At 37.7% G+C, this 23,119-nt stretch overlaps 1 pseudogene; it reads left to right on the top strand.

Annotated features, from left to right (window-relative positions):
* Window positions 1-5,475: 5,475 nt before the first annotated feature.
* LOC143404424 (COMM domain-containing protein 2 pseudogene) lies at window positions 5,476-16,559 on the top strand (annotated as a pseudogene).
* Window positions 16,560-23,119: the final 6,560 nt, after the last annotated feature.

The raw sequence follows: 23,119 nt of genomic DNA, 5'->3' as shown, positions 1-23,119 counted from the left end.
GCAATTTTTAGAGGTGTTTTTCTTCCTTCTGCTACTGAGTTCAGTAGTTCCTTCTACTTACATGCATTTTATCCTAATATAGTACTCTGAAACTCAGTTTGGTGTGTGGTAAGTATCATAATGAAACAAAGGATTCTTTCCCTGGACCCACCAAACTTGACCCTTGACAAACGTTTTGTAGTCTTCTATAGCCCGAGTTTTCTCCAACCTTCTCAAGTCATAGTAAAATAACATTAAAGACATCTATTAGGCAAATCTCATACACTTTATGTGTTCTTCTTTTCAGGGTTGCAGACCATTCGGAAGAAAACCTGATGAACTCAAAAAACTTGGGGGTGGTATTTGGACCCTGTGTCATGAGGCCCAGGCCTTCAACCACTCCTGGTACCATCTCCTCCTCTCTTGTTGCATATACCAATCAGGCCCTGTTGGTAGAATTCCTCATTACCAATGCAGAGATGATCTTTGATGGATCCCTAGAGCCACAAAGTGTTTCATCTAGTACTGACGTTGTTGCACCTCGGGTGGATAAAAGCCCTCCTTGCAAACCCGTAATATCAACAGAACATTCCACAAAGTCACAATATTTTTCTATGAAGCAAGTGAGTTTTGACCATTACAGAATTGCATTAAATTTGTGATGTTTATGTTAACAAGTTAATAGTCTTTGAACTGTTTGTTTTGAGATGTGTTTTGCTTTTAGTTTAAAACTTTTCTTGTTTCAATAGGATATTCACACTGCAGATATTGAAATTAAAAATTATGAATTGGCTACATCATTTGAGGAATCAGAACGCAAGCAAAATGCATTGGAAAAATGGGATGCATGTCTCATTGGTGAGTGGTCATGTAACATATATCCTTGCATATTTCAAACCTTGCCAAGAAGTCGTGATTAAAAACCAAGGTGAGGGCTGGGCTTGTAGCTCAGTGGTAAAACGCTTGCCTCGGCATGTGTGTGGCCATGAGTTGGATCCTCAGTACCATATAAAACAAATAAATAAAGATAAAAATATTGTGTCCATCTACAATACTCATCCTTTAAAAAAAACAAGGGGTATTAAGTTGAGGTAAGTTCCAACTTCAAGGTTTTATTAGTTAACTTTTCTAGCCATTGAGAAAGTTTAGTGAATGTCATTTAAATGAATATCATGCTTTGTTTCTCTCTTGTAAAAAGATATCTTGAAATTCATAAATTATTTTTGTTCTCTCTCTGAGATTTGTTTTCACCTTCACTTCTTTGTCATCAATTAAAGTCAAAACAGAAAAAAGCTGGACTCCTGAAACTCAAAAAAAAAAAAAAAAAAATAGACTCCTAAAGTTTTTTGATGTCCCTTTACCTGTGGCCTAACTTTAGCACATTAAGCACACATGTCTTCCATTTTCTTGGCTCCAGTCTTTTTGTTCACTGTTTTTAATCATTTTATTTCAGTGTATCATTTCTGGTAAGGGGGTTGAAAACCTTCCATTCCTTACTGCTCTAGTAGAGCTTAATCTGAATTTTTCAATATATAGTCATAAATGTTAAATTTGATATATAAAATTAATGAAATATCAATAAGTGTAGCCTGAGAAAGTCTGAAAACAAAGAGTCCATTTCCTCTCTGCAAAGAAAAACACTGGACTCACTGATTCCATTTATCTGATTTGATCTTATCAGCACTTCTGTGCTATGAACCTTGGCCTCATTTAAGCCATAGTTAACAGTCTCAGGAAGGGAAATAATGCCAAGGGTCATGTCCTTAAATTATTGTTGATTCAGGATTTGAACCTCATCCTGTCTCATTCCTAAATGTAACCTTGTTTTGCTGTCCAATGACATTGGATTTCCAGATAGGTATAGTAATAACAATAAATAATTTTAAAATATTTGAAATTTTCATTACATACCAGGTAATTCTGAACCTTTTATTTAGAAGATCATTAACAACACATGCCAACATATCTCCACATAGGAGTTTGTCTTGACAGAAGAAGGCAGGTAGGGCTAGTGCATTAGGCTTGCCCAGGGCAGAACTGGAGCAGGAGCTGAGACAGCACCCAGGCAGCTAGAAGTGGTGCTAGAAGTTCTGCAGGACTGTAAATTTGTTTTGGTGGTTGCCATCCAACCACAATGGCTCAGCTCCCTTCTATCAATGTGGAGAAGGGCCCAGGACAGCAAATCACAGGAGCACTGCCTGAGAACCAGGGAAGAGAGGCCAGCAGCCTCAGGTGAGGAAGGAGGTCAGATGAGATGATGACCTGCGATCATCATCAAGTGATGCTGCTGTGCACCTGTCTTCAAACCACTGCCCAAGGATGTGGGAGAAGGACCAGGTGGCAGGGATGAGGACTGTGGGCTATGAACAGGGCTGTTGGAAAGCCATCAGACCAGTGGCAAGGCACACAATTGTCTGATGTTTCTCAGCAGGGAGAAGAGGATCATGGCCAGAGGGCTGCACCTTTCTAGTAACAGGAGCTTCTAAGGCACATGCAGCAAAGACAGAGTGGGAGATGCTAGGGTTGTAGGTGAGAAAACAGGGACCTTGGGACCAGACTAGAGGAGAAAGAGAAGAAGGTAAGTTTGGAGTCTCCAGAACCAGTAGCACAATGGCAATTCTGACAGCTCTTCAACCTTCCTTTGTGCAGAGGATGTTGCCATGTATTAGTGGATCAGCTGGGAGAGCATCCAAGTTCTCTCTGGTGTGTTGCCCTCAGTATGGACAGAATGTAGCTGGAGAGCAGATTAAGTGACAGGCAAAGTCCTTGGGATTCAGGACATGGAGTTTGTTGGTGTACAGAATAGTGTTACTGTTCTAGAGTTACCATTGTCTGCCTGTTGAAATCAGGAAAGTCTTAACACAGAAAATATTCATTCATGGGTAGTATATTAAAACAAGTAACTACAGGAAGTGTTTTTTTTTATTTTATGTGCTTTGTGACTATTTATACTATTAAGATAAATTTTAAAAAGTAATGCTTTAATTAAAAATGTGCCTTTAATATTGTATGGATTTTTAATTCCTCTGCATAGATGACTGAGAAAATAGTGTTGGAAAAATATGTAAGTCTCTGTTGTTTGAGAGAATGCCCATTCATAATAACCACACTTCCTTATTAACCAAGCTTCATGAAGTTAAAAAAAAATCTCTTCTTTTTCAGATCACAAAGAACTTGAATCATCATCACAAAAGATGGACAATATATGTAAAACCATGAAACCACTTAGTCTGAAATCTGATGTGACAACAAATGATATACAGAGGCCTATGCCAAGCACCAAGATCAGATGTTGCTGTTTGCCTGTAGATAGATTCCATCTTGCAAGCTCTCCTAATGAGAAAAACAGGAGAAATGTGGGAAATGTCAATTCAGACAAGTTTTGCCAGAATCTTACCTTTGAAGGACTTAATATAAAAGATACCTCTACTACTGTTGGCTCCCAAATTAATGGTTTTGATCAGCAGATTTCAGAAAAAACTCAGGAACAACAATGTGAACTAAAGAACTTAATTGGCATGAGTGCAGTGATTGTTCCAAGTGTACTCCAGGAAAAAGTGACAATGAGCATCAATGATAGTGGTGACCATTCCAATGGTGCCACACAGCCCAACACGCCAGCCAGTTCAGCAAGAGAGGCACCAGTGAGACTGTCTTCTCATTCTCACCGTCTTGCTCCTGCAAGAGCACCCAGAATACTGCAGCCCCATCTCGGGACAACATTTTACAAACCACCTATCCTGACCAGCAAAGTCAGGGGGACTGAGGAGAGACCAGCTTCACCTTCAGCAGCAGTGCCTCCTAGCACAGCTCTTACTCCCCTGAGTCATGTGGAGACATCTGTTCCAGAGGCAGACAGCACATCAGCTTATGCTTTGAAACCAGCTGCTGAGCCTAAAGAGAACTGTGAGGAGGTTGGCCTGCCTGACATGAATCCAATGTGCCAGGGACTCAGGCTAAAACAAATGGAAGAGGTACAAGACCTTGAATTTGAAATGCCACAGTTTGTGTAGGTTGTCAAAATTCAGTTTTTCTTTTTCTTGTTTCGTTTTATTATTGTGTTTATTTTATGAAAGAATGTTGTAACAGAACCACTTTTGTATAGGATTTTCAAAGTTTATATTTTGCCTTTTGGCCTTGTATTGTGTTTGCTAGTCATATAGAATGATAGTGTTTTAGTCATATAGAATGATAGTGCCTCACTGGTATTGTCTTTAAATTCTGTGTTTTTGAAGTTTTGCATAAAATAAGTATTATAATTTAAAATTTAAAATAATTTTCTCTATAAAATGATTCATGTAAATGCATCTTTAATGTATAATATTGTTCTCAACAAAGAGGGGCAGTAGGGAAAAATGAGCTTTATTTTGGAGCAAACCTGGTGCTGACTCATAAAATGCTTCTGAATGCAAGTGCCTGAAAAATCTTGATTGGGTATGAATATATTTTTTTCCCACATAATGTTCTAGTGCATCTTTGACCACTTGTGTTGTTCACTTAACTTTTTAAATATTTACATAGTGGCCTAAAAGCTTGTGAATCTGTGTTTACTAGAATTCTACTTGTCAATTTTTACATATGGTAATTAATACAATTGTAGAAAGAAAATGCACTTCAATACTAAAAAGTTTGAGACATTGGCAGAGACAACACAGACGAACAGAGTTGAGGCATCTTGAGTTTAAGAGACCTGTAACCTCACTGCTGTCAGCTTCAGCCTATTGCTGGATTGCCTGCGACTTCTGGCTGTCTGCTGACGAGAGCAAGTGGCCAACAGCTAGGGCAAGATAAAGCTCTCTCTGGTGGCTGTGGTTCTGCTGCTGCTCTGCGCAGCATGGCTGAGCAGGATGACAAGAAAAGGACATGGGTACCATGGTCGTCATCGACCTGGGGACCACTTACTCCTGCTTCAGGGCGTTCAAGAATGGCCAGTGGAGATCATCTCCAATGATCAGGGAAAGTGCATCAGGCCTTATTATGTGGCCTTCACCCCTGAAGAAGAACATCTGATCCTCGATACAGTCAAGAATCAGCTCAGAACACTGTGGTACCCACCAAGAAGTCTCAGATCTTTTCTACAGCTTCTGATAATCAACCTACTGTTGCAATCAAGGTCTATGAAGGTAAAGGACCCCTGAAAAAAGACAACCACCTTCTGGGTACATTTGATCTAACTGGAATTCCTCCTGTGGGGTCCCCCAGATTGAAGTCACTTTTGAGATAGATGTGAATGTTATTTTTGGGGGCGACAGCTGAAGACAAAGGTAAAGAGAACAAAAATAAGATTACAATTACCAATGACCAAAATTGCCTGACACCTGAAGAAATTGAAAAGATGGTTAATGATGTTGAGAAGTTTGCTGAGGAAGACAAAAGATGCAAGGAGTGCCTTGATGAATTGGAAATGACTTGGAAAGCTATGCCTACTCTCTAAAGTATCAGATTGGAGATAAAGAAAAGTTGGGAGGCAAACTTTCCTCTGAAAATAAGGAGACCATGGAAAAAGCTGTAGAGGAAAAGATTGAATGGCTGGAAAGCCACCAAGAAGCTGACATTGAAGACTTCAAAACTAAAAAGGAACTAGAAGAAATTGTTCAGCCAATTATCAGCAAATTCTATGGAAGTGTAGGCCCTCCCCCAACTGGTGAAGAGGCTACAGCAGAAAGAGACGAGTTGAAGACACTGATCTGCTAGTGCTGTAATATTGTAAATACTGGTCTCAGAACTTTCCTTAGGAGAAAACCAAGAGAACTTAAGTCTCAAATGTAATTGGAATCTTCACCTCAGAGTGGAGTTGAAAATGCTATAGCCCAAGTGGCTGTTTACTGCTTTCCATTAGCAGTTGCTCACATGTTTTGGGGAAGAGAGAGAGGAGGAATTGGCTATCTTAAAAAACTGGATATAAAAATGTGGGTCAGGATGTGTGTTCACCTCAGAAATGTTCTATTTAACGATTGGGTCATGCACATCTGGTGTAGGAACTTTTTTCTACCATAAGTGACACCAATAAATGTTATTTAAAAATAAAATACTAAAAGTTTGGAACTGTCATAAAATAAAAATTTGTACAGATAAAGCTAAGGGATAAATCACTATCAGAAGCATTAAAACCATCTAAAGCCAAATAACTAAACTATATAATTTAAATTATAATATATTTATATATTATATATTATGTATTATTTATTATATACTACATATCATAGATTTACATATATCTATTTGATATAAGTTGTTTATATATAATTATAATATAATCCATGTTTTATATATCATATTAATATTAATTATACTAATATAATAATTGTATTATTATCTTATTAATAATAGAAATTATATTATTATATAATTACATTACAATGATATGTAATATAATATAAATTAATATAAATCTAAATATATTATATGATATATAATAAATATGTTATATATAATAAAATAATATTTATACATTTAACTTATATATTTTTTTATTATATGTGTATATAATATATATGTATTTCATATTATATAAAATTTATATTAAATACATATGAATCATAAACATTTTGATATGTAATATATAATTTATATAATATATATACTTATATATTTATATATTAATATATATAATTTACATATAAATATATAAGTACGTTATGTAAATATATTATATAAATTATATATAATATATTATGAATATATAATATATTTATATATTAATATACATAAAATTTATATATATTATATATTTTTATTATATGTATATATGATAAAATAAATGTATTATATATAATATAAATTAGAATGTTATATAAATATATTGTATTTAATTTATATTATATATGTATTATATAATATGCAATATATTTATATAATATTATAATTTAAATTATATAGATAAATTATGTCTTATTTGACTTTAGATGATTTTAATACTTTTGATAGTTTTTAACCCCTTAACTTTATCTGTATAAATTTTTATTTTATGACATTTTTAACCCTTTTTGTATTTTTTACAATGGTCTTAAAAAATGCATGCTTCAGATATTTTTAATTTCAATGCATTTTCTCCTGACATTATGAGGGTTTGGTTAAAACCATTCCTTTGGATGTATGCCTGCAATCCCAGTAGCTTGGGAGGCTGAGACAGGTGGGATCTCAAGTAGAAAGTCAGCCTTAACAATGGCAAAACTCTTAGCAATCCTGTCTTTAAATAAAGTTCATAAAAAGAGTGGGGATGCGGCTCAATGATTGAGTGTCCCTTAGTTCAATTTCCAGTTACCCCCCCCCAATCCTTTTGTATGAAATGTTTTGACTTATAAATCACTTTACATACTTTTTCTACCTGGACTATCAACTAGTGAAAACGTATATGTCATTAGAATTGAGCAATAATTTATTTAAGTTCATTTTGAGTGTATAGTAAGTCACATTGTTTGCAATTTCAGAGATGTAGATGACTGAATGTGTTTCACTTATAAAATACCCAGTTTTTATAAACTAGTCCATTCCTGTTATTTTCTGGGTTTCATCATCTTGCCTAAAATATGATGTAAAAGGGACAAAAATAAAAGAGCATTCTTGGTATGTGTGAACTATATTGTGAGTCAATGTTTTTGTATGATCATATTATACTTGATAAAAATTATATGTACAGGTTTATACACACATTATTATATGTAAATTATTTCAAGTACAATAAGTTATTGTGGCTTCTCTGAAATTTTTGCCTCTTGGAGTATGGTACTTTAAGATTATTAACTATTGACTCAGTGGTCAACACATGGGCTCACCACTTAACTATAATATGAAATGTGTTTTAGGGCATGTAATCTTATAGTTCTCCATAACATTAAGGACTAAGGAGAAATGAACAAATGGACTTTTTAATGCTAAAGCCAGTTTTTAGCCTTCTTTATACAAAGTACAAGAATCATATTGGTTTGAAAACTTAAAAATAAAATCAGAGTTAACATTTATTGAGCTTTGTGTATTTAGACTTTACCAAGTTGAAATTTCACAGCAACCTCTAATGGGTAAGTAAGCATTTTATAATTCCTGTGTTACAGATGAGGAAACTGAGGCTTAGCTAAGTGACATGCTTTTAGTTTTCAGAGATGCAGCAAGCAGAATTGAATCTCAAATACAGGCTTGTGAAATTTTGATTAATGCTTCTTTTTTTGGGTACCAGAGAGCCACATCCACAACCCTATTTTGTTTTTTATTTAGAGTAGGGTCTCACTGAATTTCTTAGCACCTTGCTTTTGCTTTTGCTGAGGCTGGCTTTGAACTTGCAATTCTCCTGCCTCAGCCTCCCAGTGGGATTACAGGCATGAGCCACTGTGCCTGGCTGGTTAGTACTCTTAATGAATGTGATTACTAAATAATAGCAGGAAACACTGAACAATAGAAAATGCATCTTTCGATGTTTTTATTGTAAAATACACTTACAATTTGCCATTTAGACCATTTTGAAGTGTACAGTTAAGTAACACTAAGTATATTCACATTGTCCAAGGTGGAGTGTATTGCTGCGTCATCAGTTGACAGAAAGCAGAAGGGAGGAAAGGGATGTGAATGATGTGTGAAGCCTCTTACATAAGGGCATTCATTCTATTAAAAAATATAGAGCTCCATGACCTAATCACACGTTTTGACTTATAAATCACATTACATACTTTTTCTACCTGTACTATCAACCAGTGAAAACGTATATGTCATTAGAATTGAGAAATAATTTTTTTAAGTTGATTTTGAGAGCATAGTAAGTCTCATTTTCCCTTTTGCTGCTGTCACAATAGTGATTGTCACAACATATACATTTGGGAAGAACATATTCAGACCATAGCAACCATGTATAATACACTGTAAAGAGAAATCCTTCTGGGGAAAGAATGTTGGTTTAAATCATGTGGAAAGTCCTTTCTAACTCTGAACCTAAGACTGTAGGGTAAATAGACCTTGATTCTAGTGGGCTGTTTCCAAATATGTGTCCATACATGGCAGTGCCCTGTGCTGATGCAGCTTGCATCCTGAGGTTTCAGCTACCAGCCAGGGATCACTGCACTGTGGCCCTGGTTCCCATCTCCATCTTGCTACTAACATGAACTGATGTCACTATTGGATTGTAGGATTTAAGGACTGTTGTGTAGTTTAAAGCTTTAGGTTGTTGATATTTAATTACAATAATTAAACATTTAATGACAATTTACTATACACCATCACCATGCTAGATAACAGAGACAAGACAATCTTTAAAAACACTTTCTGGGCTGGAATAAAGCTCAGTTAAGTGCTTGCCTAACATGTGCAAGGCTCTGCGTTCAATTTCCAGTACTAAAAACAAACAAAAAACCTTTTTGTATTTGTGGAACTTACAACTAAATACTATCAGGAATTGGCAGCTAACTCTCAGTGGATTCTATTTTCACATTTGAAAAAGTCAGATTTGTTTAAGTACCATGTTTTCAAGAAAAAAAAAATAGCAGAATGTCCTGTAAATAAAGTCTGAGAATAGGACTAAACTTTTAAATTGAAGCTAAAATATGTAACTTGTACTATTTCAAAAACATTATTTCCCATTTGTAAAATTCTTATCTTCCCCTTGGAACTGCAGAGTGAACCCTGGGGAGCTTAACCGCTGAGTCACATTCAGAGATCTTATTTTTTGAGACAGGATCTCACTAATTTATTGAGACTGGCTTTGAGCTTATGATCCTCCTGCCTCACACTCCCAAGCCACTGGGATTAAAGGCATGGATGGACCTCCCATTACTAAAATTGTAATTATTATATTTGTGCACCCAGCTTTCTTTCAGGAGACTTCAATTGAAAATTCTCCTGAAGGCTGGGATGTGTTTAAGTGGTAAAGCACTTTCCTTGCATGCTGAGGCCCTGGGATTGAGCTCCAGTGCTAGAGAGAAGGAAGGAAGGAAGGAAGGAAGGAAGGAAGGAAGGAAGGAAAAAAGGAAGGAAGAAATGGGGGAAGGAGAGAAAGGAGAAAAAGGGAAAAGTGAGGGAGAGAGGGAGGAAAAAGGAATGGAAGGAAGGAAGGAACAAAGAAAGGAAGGCAGGCAAGGAAAAAGATCAGGAAAAGAAAATTATAATGAACACCAATTAAAAGGTCTTCTGCTAATCTACATATTAGTCATTCAATACAGGAACCAAAGCCCTTGTATGACTATTTGAATTAATTAAAATTCTACAAAATCAAATTTCACTATCTCAGTCCCACCACTTATTTCAAGAACTCAGTAACCACATGGGCTCATGGGCTGGTGGCTATTATACCTGACAGTGCAGTGCAGATACTGTACACTTCTGTCATGGCAGAAAGGTCTATTGGACAACACTGATAAAGAGGAAGCATCACATCAAGATACTGGTATTGTGGATGTGTTAAAGAATATTCAATAAAATTAAACACCATACATTTAAAAAAAAAAAAAACACTTAGCAAATTGTGACCTACAAGAGGAAATCCTGAAACTAAAAAAAAAAAAAGGACCTTCTTAACAAACCAGTCAAATTGGCAGCATCTCATGATGTTGGCAAAATAACATCATTTGGAAAATAGCCTCTTTGTTGTGTATATACAAAAAAGCATCGTAATGAGTTTAAAAGTCCCAAATCTTGTATACAAATCTGGGTTGATTATCAATTGAATGTTACAAATAGAAAACCAACCAGGAAAACTAGTTCATCTAATGCATAATAGCACAGCACTAAAATAACAGACTGGAAATTCTTCCATGAAACAAAGCCACTGTGTTAACATAGTGAAAGTTCTTTCTTGACTAACTGCTCAACAGGGGTCAAACTAGACTTTTGAAATTCATAAGGAATTTTCTAACTTTTTTTGACGTTGTCTGCCTTTAGTGAATATACATATGTGAATATGCTTTTTTAAACTATATTTCACTCAATTTTTTCTAGTATAATTTTGTTGTAAGAGTTCATAAACACTGATTTAAAAAACTACTTCTTGCTACTGCAGTTCTAGATACTAGTAGAGCTAAATTCCAATTGATACATTAAAATAGGGTCCTATATGATATCTTTGATCTTAAATCTGGTATCAGTAATCATAAAGTCTAAAAACCCCTGCACTGAAGTTTAGTAATTCCTATTTATTACATGCTAGGCATTATACAAAGTGCTTAATTCCATTTATTTTATTTACTTCTGTAATAACTGTGTGTTAGGAAGTAGGTAGTATTAATCCTATAGCCTAACAGGCTGATCTTAGTTTAATAATGTGCTCCAAATTGTGCTCCCAATGAGTCCTTCAGTCAGAATTTGAACCCAGCTAGCTTCCATTAATTTTACTATCCCAAGATCTAGAACTCCTAATGAGGAATATTAAGAAAAGATAAGTTAAAATTTTTAATTTTGACTACTTATTACATACCAAGTAATTCTAAGCCTCTTCCTTAGTAGATCATTAAGACCACATGCCAACATATCTCCACATAGGAATCAGTCTTCACAGAGGAAGGCAGGTAGGGCTAGTGCAATGGACTTGGGAAGAACTGGAGCAGGAGCTGAGCCAGCACCCAGGCAGCTGGCTGCAGAGCCTGCACTCTTCATGGTGCTAGAAGTTCTGCAGGACTGTAAATATGTTCTGGTGTTTACCATCCAACCACAATGGCTCAGCTCCTTTCTATCAATGTGGAGAAGGGCCCAGGACAGCAAATCACATGAGCAGTGCCTGGGAACCAGAAAAGAGAGGCCAGCAGCCTCAGGTGAAGAAGGAGGTCAGATGAGATGATGACCTGCAAATGATCCTGGTGTGCACCTGTCTGCAAACCACTGCCCAAGGATGTGGGAGAAGGAGCAGGTGGCAGGGATGAGGACCATGGGCTATGAACAGGGCCATTGGAAAGCCATCAGACCACTGGCAAGGCACACAGTTCCACTATCTAAGGATATATAGTACACAATAAGAAATGTTGATCTTAACCAGGTGATGGTGAAGTGTACTGAGAATTTATTAGGTGAGTTACTGTTCTAAGCACTTTTCATCTCAACAAACTCAAAGGAACTCCTAGTTGACCTACCTAAGAGTCGGCCCTTACTCATTCTATGATTGCAAGAAGAGTTTGTGGTGCTATTTAGTCCAGGGCCAGTGCAGATGGTGTGAACAGTTTGGTCACGTGGGAAAATCCTCAGGGAGTTTAAATTAAAGACACAGACACCATTTACCTTTAAACCAGCTCTGGGATGGCTCCTTGAACCCTCAGCCTCAAGCCCCCCAGGGAGGCAGTGAGGTTTAACTGAAGAGGAGAGAGAGAGAGAGAGAGAGAGAGAGAGAGTGAGTGAGAGAGAGAGAGAGAGAGAGAGAGAGAGAGAGAGAACACTAGGGATAGGGCTTTTATTGGGGAACGAAAAATTCTGGGGAAAATTTCATCCATTGAAGGTCAAGCGGGGGGTGGGGCAATGTGGCAATGTCAGGTGCGATGATTGGGTCTTTGATGCAGTGGTGAGACATGCCTCCACACCACACGGAAAAGCTCTCAAACCCAAGAAGGGTGGAGAGAGCTCTGCCACACTAAAAGTGTCTGAGCACCTCACACCTAGCCAGGGAGTAAACTCAGTTCAAGGATGGACTCCCACAGTGCTGCACTTTGAAGGGAAGGGAAACAAAAATATATAATGACTCCTCTCTAGGGAGCGGAGTGGCTCAGCAGCTCAGCAGCTTGGGGGTCACCCAGTTCCAGGAATGGGGGAGGGTCCAGAAAACTCACCCAGTTCCTGAACTGCAGGGTTCTGGGAGATCACTCCATTGTAGGGTCTAGGATTCCTATCCAGTTCCAGGACTGCAGAATCTTGGGAGGCCTGCCGCCCCCAGCAGCACAGGCATCCAAACTAAAGGTTACTCCAGTGAATTCCCTAGGATACCAAATAAAACACCCAGGACAGCTCCTCTGCCTCAAGCTCTCCAAATGGGAGAGCAAGGAATCTCACGAGGGGCTGGTGAGAGTGAGCATGTCCAAGAGTGGACTTTTACCAGGGAGACCCTCATTCTTTAGAAAATTCCATCCAAATAAGGTCAAGAGGGGCAGGGTTACAAGGACAAGTAAGGTAATTTGACCCCTGGGGTTATAGGAAGGCATGCCTAAGCATGAAGACACATTCTGCTACTTCCAGGATCAGGGCAGCCATGTAGGGCCACTTTGAATGTGGCCAGATCACTGCAAGTGACTGACAGAGCTGCAACCAATCAGGGAAGGAAAATGCAACAGCCCCCCACAGAGGCCTATCCAGTTCTAGGAGTGGAAGGTCTAGGAAGATCACACAGTTCCAGCATTGCAGGGTCCTCGGTCTTACCCAGGGTTGTAGGGTTTTCTGACCTGTAGGGTGAGGATGCAGCTCAGCCAATGCTGTTTTCTGAACCCATGGCACTACGTTCATCTCAGCCCTTGCAAGTCTGGCTGCTCTGCTAGGTCCCAAGAAGTGATGTGGAACTTCAGTCAGATGTAGGTTATGACTGCTGTGGGCACTCAGATGCCTCTTCCAGGAGGCAGCCTACAGTCCCAGTCCAGGCCCTGAGGGGCAGGATGCACCAGGGTCTGGGAGCACTGATGTGTGGCTTCACTGCAGGCTGGCCCCATGGGGTAGGCTATGACAGGGGCTGAGCTCAGGAGTGGCAGGCCACCAAGTGTGGGTGGTTTAGCAGTGCTAAGTCTCAGGGAAGGTGGGGTGCCATGGCTGTTTTTCCCCTGAGCAAGACACAATCCAGCAGTATTTCCAGTCCCCAGGTGTCATGGTCTAATAGCTGTGCTGGCCACAGGAGTGGGGTACACCGTCACCTCCTTCTCTTCTGGGAGCTCAGATGTGTGGACTCCAGGCAGTCCCCTCAGGAGAGCTGAGTGGCATGAGAATACAAGAGTCCTAGTAGTGAGTATGGAAGGTGTCCAAGGTTTGGGTGGGAGCTGCTGGGGTCCTCTTGCTTGATTAGTCCACACAGGGAGAAGGCTCCCTTGTTCTGAGCTGCTCCTGGCTGTTGATGGTGTGTCAGACACTAAGTCTGTCCTATATTCTGTGTGAACATCCCAGGATCCCATGCTCTATCTGGCTTCTGGTGATCCTTAGATGTGCTCTGGGGCTCTCTTCACTTACCCTCACCAAAATGCATTGCTTATTTTGGGAGTTGTCTTTGTGGGAGGAAGGATGGTAGGACTTCTAGTCAGACTTCTTGCTAGCATCTCTGCTCCCTAGAAATGTTTACTTTAAAATCAGAATAATCATACCCGTTATCACCATGTTTAATCAAATTTGTATTGGAGATCCTCATGAGTAAAATATAATGAGAATAAAAGAAAGTAGAAGAATGGAATACTAAAATATAGAAAGCTTAAACTTGCATTATTTTCAAATGATGACGATTTTTTAAATATATTTTTTGTTTTTTAAATTTTAGATGGACCCAATATCTTTATTTTATTTTTTTAATGTGGTGCTGAGGATCGAACCCAGTGCCTCCCGCATGCCAGGTGAGCGCACTACCACTTGAGCCACATCCCCAGTCCAAACTATTTATATTTTGAAAAAAAAAAAGGAATCTCCAGAAAGATTATTGGAAATACCTATAGAAATTGTCAAGCATTTTTTCTTATATTTATTGATTGATTGTATATCCTCTTCTGAGAAGTGTCTGTTCAGGTTCTTAGCCCATTTGTTGGTTGGGTTATTTATTTATTTATTTATTTATTTATTTATTTATTTATTTATTTATTTTTTTGGTGTTTAGCTTTTTGAGTTCTTTATGTACCCTACAGATTAGTGCACTATCTGATATGTGAGGTGTAAAGATTTGCTCCCAGGGAGTAGGCTTTCTGTTCACCTCACAGATTGTTTTTTTTTTTTTGCTGAAAAGAAACTTTTTAGTTTGATTCCATCCCATTTATTGATTCTTGGTTTTAATTCTTATACAGTAAGAGTCTTATTAAGGAAGTTGGGGCCTAATCCCACATGATGAAGATTAAGGCCTATATTTTCTTCTGTTAGATGCAGAGTCTCTCACAACTCTCTTTACAATACTGAGTAAGTGGCAATTATTTTAATTGGGTAGGCTTTTCATAGGGTCAGAATAGATGTCATGAAAAAGAGAGAGCTGTCCATCAGTAGGGGACAGGTCTCTGCTTCATGACTACTTAGTGTTGAGTGGGTTCTATAAGCAGTGTTCTGATACTTCCACATTAAAAAAAAATTTATGTCCAACATACATTCTTCCCAAGGAAAGCTCTATCACACAGATTACTATATTACCCTTCTATACAAGTAGATGTCTTATGATCATATTTTTTCTTATTACTCTGTAGTGGAAGGAAACATTCTCAACTAATCTAGCAAGAATCATTTATCAATAGAATAAAAACACAAGTTTATCAACACATTCTTAAGAATCCCAGAAACAGAACTGTCCATATGGACAACTTGGATTCATGATGGAGATGGCATCATAGAGAAGTAGGAAAAGAGAGTATTACTTAACAAATGGGACTGGAGAACTGACATTCCACAAATAAAATACACACTTGCATTCCTACATCATTCCATATGCATGGTCAACTCTAGATATATTAACCATGCTAATATTTTAAAAGGAAATTTAAAAATGATTAGTGGAAAATATTGTGGATAGCTTTTAAAACTTGGTCTTAAAAATACTTTCTAAGAACGCACGCACACATGAAAACACATGATCAGAAAGGATTGAGCAGAAAGGATTCTTCTCAAGATTGCAACATAAAAGATTAGCAATTTGAGCACATAAAATTAAAAACATCTGGGGCTGGGGAGCTCAGCGGTGGAGTGCTTGCCTACCATGTGCAAGGCGCTGGGTTTGATACTCAGCACCACATAAAAATAAATAAATAAAAAAAATTATTGTGTCCAACTATAACTAAAAAATACTTTTTAAAAAAATTAAAGACATCTGTATGTCCAAAGACGTCTTAAACAGGAAGACCAGGGTGCTGCTGGGTGAAAAAGGGTGCCCAGCGAAGATGCTGCTGGACTTTGTCAGAAGAGCATAAGGAGCACCTGGCCTTCCTGACGAAGTGGTGGTGGAGTTTGGGTGGATCGGGCTGGAGTTCCTGAGGCGAGGGACCATCTCCAAGGTCTATGAGGGTGCCGCCAGGAAGCTCAACGTGAGCAGCAACACTGTCCAGCATGCTGTGGAAGGGTTGACCTACCTGCTCACCGAGAGCTCCAAGCTCATGATTTCTGAAGTGGATTTCCAAGACTCTGTTTTTGTTCTGGGATTCTCTGAAGAACTGAACAAATTATTGCTTCAGCTTTACCTGGACAACAGAAAAGAGATCAGGACTAATCTGGGTGAATTGGCACCCAGCCTTCCCAGTTACCACAGCCTTGAGTGGCGACTACATGTACAGCTTGCAAGCAGAAGTCTCAGGCAACAGATAAAGCCAGCAGTGACTATAAAACTACACCTAAATCAGAATGGAGACCACAACAACAAAGTTCTGCAGACAGCCTCAGCCACCCTACTTCATTTAGTTCAGCAACTGTAACAATCCTTGGACTAGATGAAAACCAAGCACTGTAGGAGAGTAGTTCACAACTTCAAGTAGTACCAAGTGATAAGGTCCTAATGCCTTTGACTCATTCGTGAATGGATGACATTCAGGAATTACTTTTCAGAATTAATTTTTATTAATCAGTGTTGATAAATGCATCTAGATTCCAGAAATTCCTTTTCCTATTCCAGGATATTGAGGTCATGATCAGAAGCTAAAGTCAAGTTCCTTTTCTGGTGCTAAATGTGGTCAGCTTCTTGACAGATTGAAAAGTAATTTTGTATTTTAAATGTGTAAATAGGATTTAATCAACCAGAAATGAATCTATACTGTTCATATCTTCTGTATATATGAGCAATACCCTGTTTTTTGGTACATTTTTGCCTGCTCAACTAGTATTTTCCTCGTTGTTGATCAATTTTGAGAATAAACTTTACAGCTAATTCCTTTCCTATTCAGAGTATTTCTAAATAGTACAATATTTCTGACTTTTAAAAGCATCTCATGATGTTACTAGCTACAGAATAATGTAAAGTGAGTATGAGTTTTTTAAATTATATGCCCATATTGTCATAGGAAGTTCATACATTTATCTTTGAATGTAAAGATAAGTAGTTTTTAACCATATTGCTGAAGTTTGACTTATGGTTCATTGACTTAAGTAGTACTCAATGTTGTGTGATTGTTAGTAATATTTTCGCATGGATTATTTTTTCCCATATACCCAAAGCAACTAAGAGACACACTGTCCTTTACATTTATAAATAATGGATATAAAAATAATGCAATCAATGCTTGATTATCTGGGGAAAAAAAGATGTCTTAAACTAAAAATGTTTAGAAATTTAAGAATATATTTTCAATATAACTGATAGAGTTTCAATATAACTAACACACTTGAAAATTAAAAATATGTAAAGATAACCTACAAATTGGCAAGAAAAATATAATTAATCTAGTTAAAAATGACCAAAATATATGACCAGAAATTTTACAAAGGAATACAAATGACAATCAAACACAGAAAAGGAATGTAACATTATCAATGACAATAAATATAGACCTCATAATGAAATAGCTTCTGAAGGTTTTATTGCCAACAGCTAAGAGACCATGAGAAAGTGCCTGGACACCTCCAAGGAGACTAGACCAAGGGCATCTCACATGTGATTGACACTTGTGGCAACTGATGCTGCTTCTAGGAAGAGAGCTGGGTGTGATCCCTGGGCTGACCTCTCATATGCCCTGTGACCAGCAGCCACATTCCCAGCACATATAACAGGGACAGTCCCACACTGTCCACAGGGAGGCCTGTGCCTAAAGCTCGTAGCAATGAGGTTCAGAGCAGCAAAAACCTAGAGACGTCTCAAAAGTGCATAAGCAGGAGAGTGAGAAAGGCAACCAGGTATATCCACAGGCTGACTCCAGTCAAAACCAGTGAGCACAGTGGGTGAGTTTAAGGACCACCACTCTTTGATGGCTATTTTTATGTGTCCAGCTGGCAAGGTTATGGTCTCCAGTTGTTTGGTTAAGCATCAGTCTAGATGTGGAAAAATACTTCTTAGCTGTGATTGACATTGACTTTGAGTAACATAGGCCACCCTTTATAGTGTGGGTAGGCCTCATCTAATCAGTTGACAGCCTTAAGAGCAAGAACTGAGGTTCCTGAAGCAGAAAGGATTCTTCTCAAGGCTGCAACAAAGAAGACTCACCTGAGTTTCCAACCTGCTAACTTATGGAATTGACTTGAGATTGCAGCATTTACTTTTTCCTAAATTTCCAGCCTGCTGACAAGTGCCATGGATTTCAGATTGTCTGCTCCCATAATATGAAACAACACATCAAAACTAATCTCTCTCCCATTCTCTCTCTCCTTATCTCTTCCAAGACTACACAGCATGCAGATACATTCAACAGAATATTTTTGTTAAATTAAAGGATCACTAAAATGTTATACATTTATATGCATTTGTACACACACACACAAACACATACACATACACATATAATGTTAGGAATACTAACAGTTGCAATAAAACTTCAAAGAAAGTGAGAGAATAAGGACTCCTAAAGGTGAAAGGAGGCAGGGGAAAGCATATACTTCCATGAAAGTTGTTCCACTTGAATTTTTAAGGTAGGTATATGAGAAATAACTAAAAACTTAATAAAAGCAGGCCAGTATGGACAATGTAAGTGTGTTATCAATGTGAGTTATGGGAAATTGAATCTTTGGCATCTGAGATCTTTTGAAACATGATAAAATTAGCAATGGATGTTTCAATGATATGCATGGATTTCTGGTGGCAGTGGATGGAGGTGGAAGAGGAAAACAAAGGCCACATGCTGAGGAGAGGCACTTTCCCTGTGCTCATTTTTTAGTCCTCTGACCAGCAAACAGGACTGTGGAATCTTGGCTGGCCCTGGAGTCACCTGGGAAGTTCTTAGTGCCTGGATCTCACCCCCAGACGTCCACATTTATTGGCCTTAGAATGAGTTTAGGCAAGGACATATCTGAAGGCTCACCAAGGGGTTCTCGGTGCAGGTCTGGGACTCCCTGTGGGACAGGATGCTCTCAGGCTGCAGGTGTCTGAGCTCTGATTTAAAGTTAGTTTCAAGCAAGTGAAGAGCACAAACAGATCTCCTTTGTACAAAGAGTACAGGGCAGAGAGTAGAGGACAGATGAGCAAGACGACAGGCTGGCAGTCGCAAGGCAGTTGGACGCCCTTCTTTTTGGCTTTGGAAAAAGGTGAGGCATTTGGAAGCAAATGTGCTGACTATGGTATGTGGAGACCAAGAGGGGAAGCTGCTCAGTGGTGTCTGGTGGGACCCAGGATTTCAAGCCGGTGATTAGGTAGGTTGTGATAAGTAGTGATGGTGAGCAGACTGGAACCCCTGGCCCTTTGATGTGCCAGCTTTGCAGTGCCTGGGAACTCTTTGCTGCAGAAAAATATTTGTTAATCATTGGATGGCTTGAGAGAAGGTTAAAAGCAATGAGTGATTATGGGCATGGTGACATATTCCTGTAATCCCATCGGCTCAGGAGTTGAGGCAGAAGGATCCTGAGTTCAAAGCCAGCCTCAGCAAAAGTGATATGCTACGCAACTCAGTGAGAGCCTGTGTCTAAATACGTTCAATATCCATGCATTTATATAGTTTCCCAAGGTTTTTCAGTGTAGATTTTAATTTCATTCTACTATGATCAAAAAAAAAGATGCAAGGAATTATATAATTTTTTTGTATTTTATAAGTGTTTCTTTGTAGTATCAAATATGGTGTATTTTTGGAGAAATTTCCTTGAGCTACTGAGAAGAAAATGAATTCAGCTGTTGTTGGATGAAATACTCTATAGATGTCTGTTAAGTCCATTTGTTTTATAATTTTTTCAAATTCAAAGTGTCATTACTGAGCACATGTCTGGATGACCTATTTATTGGTGAGAAAGGTGTGTTGAAATCATTCTATATTTTTGTACTGGAGTCTATGTGAAGCTTCAATTTGAGTAGTGTCTCATTCATGTAATTGGCTGCATCCATATTTGGAGCATAAATATTTATTATTGTTATATCATCTTGTTGGATTGTTCTCTTTACCAGCACAAAGTGACCTTCCTTGCCTTTTCTGATTAACTATGGCTTGAATTCAGCTTTGCCAGATATGAGAGTAGCTACTACTCCTTGTTTTCATATTCCATGTGCATGATATATAAATTTCAACCCTTTCACTTTCAGCTTATGACTGTCTTTGCCAGTAAAGTGGATGTCTTGCAAAAAAACATAGTTGTGTCCTCTTTTTATATCCATTCTGCAAGCCTATGTCTTTTAGTGTGATAGTTAAGATTATTTATAGTCAATGAAATTATAGAGAGTTGTTTATTGACTCCTGCCTCTTTGATTTATTTCTAGTGTTTAATGTGATCCTGTTTCTCATGTACTTGGCTGTTTTTGAAATTATATTTGTTCACTTGTGAGCTCTGGAGTTTGCTTTCTATTTGAGTGGAGTATTTTCTTTCTTTTTTCCAGTTCATTTCCCTGTTTTTTTTTTAATTTTACCATCTTTCTTTTGTTCTATTTTGGATATATGTAACTGCAGAGTATATTTTAACATAGTATACATTCATGAAGTATAACTTATTCTTCACTAGGATTCCATCCTTGTGGTTATACACAATGTGGAATTTCACTGGTCGTATATTCATATATATAACATAGGAAAGCTATGTCCAGTTTATTCTACTGTCTTTCCTCTTCCCAGCCCACTCCCTCGCTTCATTCTTCTTTGTCTAATCCAATGAACTTCTATTCCTGACTCCCCCCCTCACCCCACTACCCCTGTCCCCGCCTTTGTATTATTCAACATCCACATATCAGAGAGAAAATTTAGCCTTTGGTTTTTTGGGGATTGTCTTATTTCACTGAGCATGAGAGTCTCCCGATCCACCCATTTATCTGCAAAAGTCATAAAGTAATTCTTTTTATGGCTGAGTAATATTTCATTGTATATAGATACCATATTTTCTTTATCCAATTATCTACTGAAGGGCATCTAGGTTGGTTCCACAGTTTAGCTAATGTGAATTGAGCTGGTATAAACTTTGATGTGGCTACATCACTGTTGTATGGAATTCTTCTTCTTCTTCTTCTCCTTCTCCTCCTCCTCCTCCTCCTCCTCCTCCTCCTCCTCCTCCTCCTTCTTCTTCTTCGTGCTGGAAATTGAACTCAGGACCTTGTGAATGCTAGACAAGTACTCTACCAACTGAACTATATCCCAGCCCCTATATGCTATTTTTAAGTACTTTGGGTATATACCAAGGAGTGGGATAATTGGGTCAAATGGTGGTTCCATTCCAAGTTTTCTGAGCAATCTCCATACTGCTTCCAGAGTGGTTGCAACAATTTGCAGTCCCACCAGCAATATATGAGTGTACCTTTTCTCCCACATCCCTGACAATATTTATTGTTACTTGTATTCTTGATAATTGCCATTCTGACTGAATTGAAAAGAAATCTCAATCTAGTTTTAATTTGCATTTCTCTAATTGCTAAAATGTTGAACATTTTTTCATATATTTGTTGACCTACTATATTTCTTCTTCTGTGAAGTGTCTGCCAGTTTCTTTGCCCACTTTTTGATTGGGTAATTTTTTTGTGTGTGTGTTAGGTTTTTTGAATTATTTATATATCCTGGAGATTAATGCTCTATCTGAGGGGCAGGGGGCCATTTTGTAGACTCTCTCTTCACATTCTTGATTGTTTCTTTTGCTATGAAGAGGCTTTTTAGTTTGATACCATACCATTTATTGATTCTTGATTTTACATCTTGGGTTTTAGGAGTCTTGTTGAACAAGTTGGTTTCTAAGCTGACATGATGGAGATTTGGGCCTACGTTTTTTTTTTTTTTCTAGTAAGCACAGGGTCTCTGGCCTAATGCCTGGTTCTTAATCCACTTTGAGTTGAGTTTTGTGTAGGGTGAGAGATTGGGGTTTTGTTTTATTCTGCTACATATAAATTTACAGTTTCTAAAGACACCATTAAAAGCCTACCAACAAAGAAAAACCCAGGGTCAGTCAAATTTTCAGCTGAGTCCTACCATCTTCCAAGAACTAATACAAATTCTCCTCAAATTCCAAGAACTAATACAAATTCTCCTCAAATTATTCTATGAAATAGAAAAGGAGGGAACTCTTCCAAACTCATTCTGTAATGTTAGCCTCACCCTTATACCCAAACCAAACTGACACATCAAGGAAAGAAAACTTCAGACTAATATCCTGATGAACATAAATGCAAAAATTCCCAATAAAATTCTGACATATCACATACAAAAACATATTAAAAAGACAGTGCACTATGATTAAGTGGGGTTCATCCCAGGGATGCAAGGTTGCTTCAATATATGGAAATCAATAAATGTAATTAAACACATTAATAGACTTAAAGACAGGAGTCACATGTTTATCTCAATAGATGCAGAAAAAGCACTTGACAAAATACAGCATTCATTCATGTTAAAAAAAGTAGAAAAACTTGGATAGTAGGATATATCTCAATATTGTAAAAGCTATACCTGTTAAAACCAAGGCCATCATTATTCTAAACTGAGAAAAATTGAAAGCATTCCCTCTGAAAACTGGAACAAGACTGAGATGACCTCTTATATCACTTCTTTTTTTTTTCAGGTAATGACTTTATTTTTTTAGTTAACATAACCAGCCCACGGTACAGCATGCTAAATCATAAAGTACAAGTCCAAGGAAGGTATTACCTTTACTAAGTTACAAAACTTTGGCAAATCAACATAGTACTGTATAATACAATAAAATATTATTTATGCTGGAGTCATATATTAGACTTAGTGATGGTTTTTACTCCAAAAACATCATTTAAATACCAAATCAAAACACTGTGGTTTTTAGCAGAGCACGTTATTTTATACAATTTAATGTCTTTTAAAACTACACAAATTCTCATTTTAGAGTCAGTTCCCCCATGCAGCCTGTGCTAGTCTGTATTAGCAAGGTGAGTGTGTGTGTATGAGGAGAGGCTCTGTTTGCTTGGCTCTGGGGTTGGTCCAAAGTCAGGTACAGTTCCAATGCCTGAAAAGTGTTAAAATTCTAT

Source organism: Callospermophilus lateralis, chromosome 7 (assembly GCF_048772815.1).
Source record: "Callospermophilus lateralis isolate mCalLat2 chromosome 7, mCalLat2.hap1, whole genome shotgun sequence".
Classification (NCBI taxonomy): Eukaryota; Metazoa; Chordata; class Mammalia; order Rodentia; family Sciuridae; genus Callospermophilus; species Callospermophilus lateralis.
The sequence above is the reverse complement of the archived record's forward strand: the minus strand, read 5'-3'. Positions and strand labels throughout refer to the sequence as shown.